Consider the following 10,206-nt stretch of genomic DNA (forward strand, 5'->3'; position numbering starts at 1 on the left):
TTGTTTGTAAGGACACTTATGTAGTTTAGGTATCCAATACAGTGATGGAAGATCCAGTTCTTCATCTTTGGTTGAAATTCCAAAGGAACATAGAACAGACCTATGATTATCCAGGATTTCCTCTTTGGTAAGTGTCGTGAGGGTATATGTTGAGTTACCAAGTGAATTGTCAATACCTAATTCGTTTATCAAGCAGTTGATGTAGTGACTTTTACACACAAAAACGATGTTATTTGGGGCTTTATCTGCAGGGACAACAACATATTTGTCATGGAGGTCGGATAGGTGTTTTGCAACATTTGGGTCTTTAAAGATTGACGTAGCATGGTTATTGATGGACCCATTCAGTTTCTTAATTCTGATTTGTATCAACGACCTCACTGCCTTAATCCATTCGGAAAGAGTGTCTACGTCTTCCTTCTCGCGCTTAGCCCATTGCCTGGCATAATCCTCGACTGAATCCATCAAAATTTTAAAGTTGTATTTCCAATTGATGGATTTAGGCTCACGATATTTGGGACCTTTCGATAACACATTTCGTAGAGAAGTGTTATTAACAATGTTAAGGTCACCGGTAATAACGTGGCCAGCAGGATTATATGTGAATTTGGAACAAGCACAAGTGCAATCAGGAGGTTTAGACTTGAAGTCGTCAATATCGAGATCCTGCAAAACGCGTTTGTAATTGAAAATTTTAGTTGCAATTGTTTCTCGTTTTTTATATAGATTATACAGTTATTTTTCTGTTTGAATAGTTTTACACTAGTAATTTTTTGGGCACTTTATAGCTTGCTGTTTGGTGTGAGCCAAAGCTTCGTGTTGAAGACCGTACTTTGACCTATTATGGTTTACCTTTATAAATTGTAACTTGGATGGAGAGTTGTCTCATTGGCAATCATACCGCATCTACTTGTATCTAGTTTTTTTTGCGCATATCTCTGACTTACTAGTTTTTCTTGCATTGTCTTGTACAGACTTGTTTGAATCAAACTGGTTGCTATTCAACTAACTATTTGCAAAACATCCATGTTCTTGGACTGTCTTATCAATTTCAGTCATCACTTTTCTTTATTATTTGACACACAACACCAACCCTTTTTAGTCATATATTTCTACAAGTATTTGTACATTCTCGACTTTGACATGCTTCATAATGAGCATAATTGATGACAGGTAAATCCAAAAGCTCTACTGAACTGAATTTGTTTCAAGTGTGATTTAGATTTGATTTTCATTTTTTGACTGCTAAACATTACAAAATATACTGCTTTTTAGTTATCAACGGTAGCAGGATTATAGTTTAATACGCCAGACGCGCGTTTCGGCTACATAAGACTCATCAGTGATGCTCAGATAAAACATGTTTGTTTATGTAATTTATACGTGTTTCTCGTTTCTCGTTTTTTATATAGATTAGACCGTTGGTTTTCCCGTTTGAATGGTTTTACACTAGTAATTATGGGGCCCTTTATAGCTTGTTGTTCGGTGTGAGCCAAGGATCCGTGTTGAAGGCCGTACATTGACCTATAATGGTTTACTTCTATAAAGTTTTATTTGGATGGAAAGTTGTCTCATTGGCACTCACACCACATCTTCCTATATCTATAGAAGGCCAAAACAAGCACAAAGTTGAAAGGGTAAGGTAAACTATTCCTCATATAAGAAAGTCTTTAGTTTTCCGAAAAAATCTAAGTTTTGTAACAGGAAATTTATAGAAATGACCATATAGTTGATATTCATGTCAACACCGAAGTGCTGACTACTGGGCTAGTGATACCGTCGGGAACGAAACGTCCATCAGCAGTGGCATCGAGCCATTGGTGTGAATAGTTATCAAAGGTATCAGGATTACAATTTAATACACCAGACGTGTGGTTCGTCCACATAAGACTCATCAGTGACGCTCAGATAAAAAAAGTTATAAAGCCAAACAAGTCATCCATTTAAAGGAAAAATAATTCAATTCCAAGAAAACATTTCATACCTCACTCTTCCAAGAATAAATCCAGCAGGACTGTAGATATTCAAAACTGTGCTGGATAGCTCGTGCTTGACCTGAACGCTCTTAAGTAGAATGTTGCCCTTATCATCAATTAAGATACAGCTTGTATGAAGATGGTGACCTATAGAGAATATAAGCCTATCTAAATAACATATATTGGATCAGCTACTGTGAAACGTAACACATTAATCTTTAATTCACGCCAAAAAGCTTCATTTAAGATACGATTGATTTGAATTTGGTTGTCCGATCGTCATTACTTCGGTAAATTGCGCCTACATTTTGATAGTAAAGGCTACATGTGGTCGTAGATAGGATGCATATATTTATATTGTGTTTGGATTAACATTAGACAAAAAATGCACTTAAAAAGTCATATGTCATAAATTGAACAATCCAAGACACTATCGACTAAACAAACACCAGATAAACGGGCGTTTACTTCAGTGAACGCTAGACAGTTGCGTATTGGTCGCCTTTACATAGCTACAGTAAACGCACTTTTACTACAAAACAATAAAAGTAGACTTTTGAATACACATGAATGAAATTGGCGTTTAATTTATGATATACTCATTCTGCAATATCTTAATGTATATGGCAAAAGTTTCATGTGTTTGGCAATTCGCGTTATTTCAATTTCAATTAACAAATATTATATAAGTTTGAAAATTATTATTGAAATAACTGTAAAGGGCCTTCGTTATTTTAACCAGATGGGCATTGAAAAAGAAAACAACCTGAATATTGTTTACATATGCTACTATTACGACGATCTGACGTATGTCACTAGAACAACAGGATCTGCTTACAATACCGAAGTACTCGTGGTCACCCCTAATGTGTTTTGGATAAGTGTTGTTTAGTACATAGTTTACTGTGTTGATTCGTGTTAGAAATAATTGCTGTTTGTGTTTTTGTGTTGTGTTTTTGTCTTTCCAGTGTTTCTTCTTTGGGGTCAGACATAAAAGTAATGTATAAGTTCACGTATCCGACATTTTATCAATTGATGAACCCCTTTACCTTTAGATCGGTTCCTCTTATTGAGATAAGTTGTAAGAAACATCCATATGAGAAAATCGAAAAATGTGTAGTCGACAGTTACTTCCTTTTTAAGATGTAATATAATAGAACAAGTGGCGTGTCGTAGTTTTACTTATACCTACCAGATATTGATTTAGATTGATAAAATATAACCCATGTGCAACATAGAGATAACAATATAACTGGACATGCTGGTGGTTATGAGATCAACCGGTGTATGTGTATGGACAGCGATGTTCAGTTAGTGGCTTTCTATATGATTGTTTGTTGACTTTTATTGTTAATTTGTTACTTGATACTGTCAGCTTCTCTTCGATGTGACCACAACGATAGTATTACTTTTTTAATCTTCTATCTCTCTTTATATAGCTGTTGTAACGAGATATCCATGTATGTAAAAATAGTGACATTAAACGTTAATTGTTTTATTTTAATATACATGTATCATCAACGATTCCAGATGCTAGGTGCGTTTTTCGCGTAACTTTGAATTATCAGTAAAGTAATAGTCAAAATCGGGTGAATGCAGGATGTGCAGAGTAAGTTTGGAATAGTCTTATATATTAAAGTAAACAGGATATGAACATACCTTCCTCTTTTGGTGTAATCCTAACAACTCTTTTGTTGCTAACAATACCATCAGTGGTTATAAATTCACCTGTAAATAATATAAAATCAAAATTAAATGTATGAAATGTAAAGACAACATTATGATTACTGGTCGAAAACAGAAAGACAAACAATGAATAGAAATTCAGCATTGGCTTATAATATATCCTACTGGTCTCTGTTCATTGCGTAAAGGCTATGCAAGTGTATTTAAAGGTGCAATGTAACTGCAAAAAAAATGTTCAAAATCAGAGATAGAAAAGAATTTATCATGTTGAAAATATAACATCAAATGCCATTGTGCCGTTAGTATTTACCACACTTAAAACTTAGTAACTTTCATTATTATTGCAGAGTATTTTCAAGGTGAGCAAGGCGCGGCCAATAAATGTTCCTATCTTCTGTGAATTAGAAATAACGACAAAATAACAAAACAAACACTTTTAAAAATTCAACAGGAATTGGCATGATTATCACCAAAGTTAGTGAATAAAGATGAGAAAAGATCTTTTTGAAAAGAAATATAAAACTCAAAGCAACAACTCTATGTAAAGCTTACCTTGCTTTAATTGCAAAAGGGGCACTGGCTATAAGATATATAAAAGATCTAATATTTATTTTTTCAATCATCAATGAAAGTAAAATAAGGAAAGAATTATTCGTTTTAGCAGCTAAAATGGTTCAATTTTGTCAAATTAAGCTAATTAAAATTAATAATGAAATATTCACTTGCAAGTGAATAATTCGACCTCTTTAAATTTGTATTCATGTGAACTCATATTTAACCCCGTTAAAAGATAGAATAACGCATGCATTGCTCGTGTACGGTTATTTAAAGGAAAAGAATGTCAACATTGAAGGTGAAACAAAGGTGCATGATTTGATTGACTGATTGGATTTTCAAAAAGAGGACGATAAACAAATTGTTTTAGTTGCTTAATCTATTTTTATCTATATATATGTTTACATCGCTTATATGGTCATAGAAAGTCAACTTGAAAGTTAATTAAAGATGGCGTCTAGGATAAAATTCAAACGAAACGAAGCTCATAACCTGTTAATTGTTTGTTTTATACTTTTAATAGTTTGGAAAAATGTTTTACATTGTCAAAATAAATATCAGAATTTGAGTCGAACTAGTGAACATAAATTTGAAAGCAAGTGCCTATAAAAACATGAAATAAATTGAAAAAATTAATTAAATTTAACGTGATTGCAATATATTAAAAACAATAGCTTTGACGCTAGCTATGACTGTTGTTAGATATTATATGATTATAACGCTGTAATTTCAACTTAACCAATATATATATATATATACAATTAAAATTACAATTTTAAAACACTCAAATGGGATCTGAAGATATGAATCAGTAACCTGAGACCTAATAAATATACACAAGCCAGAGTTGAGTTCAATATCGTAGCAGCTATCAATATATGTGTGACAACTAGTCTATAGCTACACGTTAAATAGTCAAAATTTACGTAGCACTACGTAGCTGCTACGATATTGAACACAGTCCTGATAACGAAATGACTTCATCGCCTCCTTCTGAAAAAAAAGTAATATTGAATATATTCGTTATCAATGGCTATGGTTGCTGTTTCTTTATATAAGCTATCCAAATGCAAACAGACGCAAAACGTAAGTAATTCATCCTTGTCGTTATAGTTCTATATCTTTGCAACGAATAATTAATTGTACGCCAAAATTAGTTATTGAAAATGTAAGTCGATTAACATGAGTAATGATCTTTAAAAAAAACACTCAATTGACATTTTTTTTTATCGTTTTCTATTTTTTTCTATATTCAAATCAACGTAAACCATGTATGCTATGATTGGTGTTTCTTTTGAAGTACCAATATTATAATTAAATTCCAATAGGATAACATAACGCGTTCAGAACAGTTTTATTAAATGATTCTAGTGATTTTAATAAAAAAATAAACTGCACCTCAACTGCGTTCTTATGATTGGTCATCAGAAACATGACAGGGCAATGTCATTAGCAATATGATGTTGATTTATTCGTATTAAGGCTGTTCTGCTCGTTATATTCAGTAACAAGTTACATTAAACATTGTTGAACACTTAATTACAAAATTGTCTAATGCTTTACTTGTATTTGTTTTATTCATGTACAAACCTGACGAAGTGACCCCATCGCCTATAGAAAAGAAAAGATACATTCGGTTTTGTTTACTCGTGTACCAACAAAGTATCTTCACAGAAATACTTGCACATTCATAAAAGGTCAATTGTGACTCAACAACCTTGTAATAATATTCTTACATCGCTACCAACTGAACATTACAGATATTAATTTGTTCTGAATATTAATGCAATCTTTTTAAAACCTTTTAAGGCAAAACAAGGATAAAAATAACAAGACCAGAAGAATATAATTACAGATTCTAAACATTTTTATCTAAAACAATAAAGGTGTTTACATTTGTGTAGAGGAGTCCTTTGCAGTCTACCATTTTAACAGGTGACATTTGAAAATATGTAAACGTCTCAAGGAATTAATGTTTACTGCCTTTATGGGTAGAGACATAACAGAAACAAAATAATTATAAAAATCGATCTTAATAATCAAGTGTGTCAAATCAATCTACGTGACATTTACAAGAATTAGTTGGATGAATCAAAACAAAAAGTGTGATATATGATTATACATAGGTTATGCCTGTCCACGGAAGTGGCCGCACTTATAACATACTTGATAGTTTTTTTGTTTTTTTTCGTAAGTTTGAATTTAGGCGTGTAATTATTTTGTCTGTAGAATTTATATAGTACTTACTTGTTCGATCAATGATGATAGTATCCACTTCGTCAACAAGGTTGATAATCCGTGACCGATTTTTGTGCAATGTTGACATCTTTTCTTCACAATGCAGGTGTCAGTTGTATACTCAAATGAACATTTACTATAAAAAAAAGAAGTAACAAAAACGATAAAGAAATGAAATAACGAGAAAGATGAAATGACAAAAACGACAATGAATATCAATTGAATCATTGTAATCAATAATGTATTCTTTGTCCGCCCGGGTGGAAAAACGGGTAATGCATCGTTACGCTCTACTAGCAAAGATGGACTCAGGGGCACACTTTTGTTTTTGTTTTTTCTTTTTTTTTCTTGTTAAATGATGGAATTGTGAAATCCATTTTGCAATACATAACCTTACATATTGTATTACTAAAAATGTTCTCAACGCTATTCATGTTCAATGGATATAGGAAGATGTGGCATGAGTTCAAGTGAGACAACTCTCCATCCAAATAACAATTTATACAAGTTTACCATTATAGGTTAAGGTTCGGCCTTCAACACGGGGAATAGGCTCACACTGAACAACAAGCTAAAAGGGGTCCCAAAATTACTAGTGTAAAACGATTCAAACGGGAAAATCAACGGTCTAATCTATATAAAAAAAGAGAAACCAGAAACACTTATAAACTACATAAATAAACGACAACTACTGTGAATCAGATTCCTGACTTAGGACAGGTCCAATCAATTGCAGCAGGAATAACAGTTTTAATGGTACCGTACCTTCTTCTTTTTTCTGAAACAATAGTATAACATCGCAACATAGAAAAACACACAACAAAATATCAACTGGAATACTTAACTCAATACAAAAAAACATAAATTAACTCAAAGACTGTTTTTAAAATGAATCAGGTTGGTTATTATTTACAATAATCCCACAAATACAAACCTTAAATTGTTGATGGCAGTTGACATAGAGGTCCCTGTTCGTATGCTGGATGATATATTTCTCAGAAAAAAATAACAATTGCCTGAAACAAATTGTCCATGCATTTAAAATTATATATACAACACTGATTTTGTTATTATTTAATATTCTTTTTATCTTCATACAGTGAATTTTCATATACATTTATCATTTAACAAAAACACGTAAAATTAAAGTATCCAATTCAATATATCGTGGTTGTATTGTGTTTTCATTCGCAAAAGCAGTAGTGTACTTACCGTTTGATAATACCATGTATAGTTTATGTCACTGATGAGTCTTTTGTAGACGAAACGCGCGTCTGGCGTATAAAATTATAATCCTGGTACTTTTGATAACTATTATGTTTAAATAGTTAAGTGTAAAAAAAAAAACAATTAAAAAATTTAAAACGAACAAGAGTAACTATATCTAGTTTCTATTGTCCAACTTGTCGATACTTACGAGTTATTAGACGTTATTCGCATGACTAGTTAATACAATGAATAACTTTTTCAAATAACATTAACCAGTCATTAAGTTAATCTCTGTATGAATTGTACATCATATTTTAATACTTATTTTGAGTTATAAACGATGCATTGTAGATCACAACCTTTTTTCTGCTTAATTAAGCTATGGAAAATGTTAACAGGTAGAATAGTACACAAATTGTAGAAAAAAAGTAACATTTATTGAAGCATTTATTGAAGGAATAAATGTTTTTTTTTTGTAAATTCATAAGGGTTTATAATCGTTGACTAATGTTCGTTTTGTATAAAACGCTACATTCTAGAAATGTTCGCACGGTCAACGTTTTTACCATTGTATGGACATTTTTAAGGGAGACTACAAGTATACTTATAATGATTACATTTTTTTGCTGTGATCATGAAAACACGATTAATATCCTTTTTTTTTCCTGTGCACTTTATTTTGGTGTGTCATCATGAATGTTTAAATTCATTATGAAACGAATGTTAAATTTAAAAATACACGAAATTGATGGAAGCTAATCAAAACAACGCATTATATTGATACATACATTAAATGCAATTATCGAACTGCGGGGAATATGATCCCTAGGTAAATAATTATTCACACATTTACTTTGGTCAGCTATGTGGCCGTACGGATTTATTATACTTTATTGTCAGAAGCAAAAATGAGCATTTATCATACTACAAATATATTTGTGTTGATAATAGTATGTACATAAGAAATATTATGAACATATTATTAAGCAGTCAATTATTAATATATGGTTCAATTATACTTTCTTTGGCATTATCAATCAAACAATATATATAATGAGGGTTTTGTTTCAAATTTGTGATCCGTTACAATCGCTTATTGGGTATTTGAACATTGACATAGTATATTGTCCTCGGTAGTGTCATTTTTTTAATTTTGATAGTTACGATCGTCATTTGTCTTTACACACAGTCATATATCCAATATCGATTTTATAATTGTTTTAATATGTCTACAGATTTTCGTATGATAACTGAGGTCTCCAACTTCCTTAATGACAGTTGTATAGTATGTGAAGAAAGAAAATAATGACATGTATGTATTTTTTAGTTAAAATTGATTTCAAATAGAACTGATAAACTTAGGCCGTGTTCACACCAAACGCCGTGTACAGTAAACATGTTTATATTTGGTTTAATGTATTGTACACTAGTTTCACATTAAATTTGTTCACATCTATACAACTTGTTTAATTACCTGTACATACGATTTGTTCACACTTGTAAACTAAAGTCATTTAAATGTTCATTTCGTAGAACCAAGTTCAAATTTTTGAACAACTTTTATAGCAGTTAGATAATGATCACTTGACTTAAAAAAAAAGGGGGTGGATTTTTCCACAATTTGATTAAAAACAAATCGGGTCATAAATGATTAGAATAAAAAAATATTCTGAATCCAAAGTTTTCCCATAGTGTTGAATATCAAATTGGTACCATCGAAAAAAACTAAAAAATAAACTTTCGCGCGAAGGAATTCTGACTCAGAACCCCCCGTCCCCCCCTCATTTTTTTGACGTAAAGTGCTCTTTTTTTTAAGAAAGTCATTTTGGATGATTTGCAGTAGTTTAAAGATGTCTCGATTACGCATTAAAATCGTAGGCTGCATCAGCGTGCTTACAGACGAAGAAAACGAATTGTGAGGTTAATAATCACTACATTTCCATCTTTTCTGTTTGTTTCAAATAGTATTTTTTCTCCAAGGAGTATTTAGCAAAGGGAGGGGGTAATGTTTTTTTATTTTATTTCTAATTATATTTGAACGGGTCTGAGATACTACATAAACAAACAATTAACCTCGACCTTTTCAGTAATGCATTTCCGAGTGAATCGTTGTTTAAGTAAAGACCAGTGGCAAATATTTCTGTCAATACGTACGTCAAGTCGATTTGGGAAGACCTTTTCAAATGAATTAATATGTTTTCGGCAATGAGGATGGATGAGTCTTGATAAGGTGTTAATAAGGCTACGTCAAGTGTTTTTATAACAAATAAATATATCAAGTTTAGACAAATATTTCTTTAAAGATCTTCATTAATAAGGGTTATAAGTATCAATTTTATAGAAAAAATCGTTTTTTTTTAAACATACATTGAAAAATTAAAGTTCTGAATGCCTAGTTTTGTGTACACTTAACCTAGACAAGGTCTACATCGACTATCGACTGCACGTAGACAAAACATGATTTAAACTACATGTAGACATTGAGTTTTATCAATGGGAACTTAATTATGTTTAGTTTATTTGTGAGTTACACTAACACAAC

The sequence above is a fragment of the Mytilus edulis genome, chromosome 6 (assembly GCF_963676685.1).
Source record: "Mytilus edulis chromosome 6, xbMytEdul2.2, whole genome shotgun sequence".
NCBI lineage: Eukaryota > Metazoa > Mollusca > Bivalvia > Mytilida > Mytilidae > Mytilus > Mytilus edulis.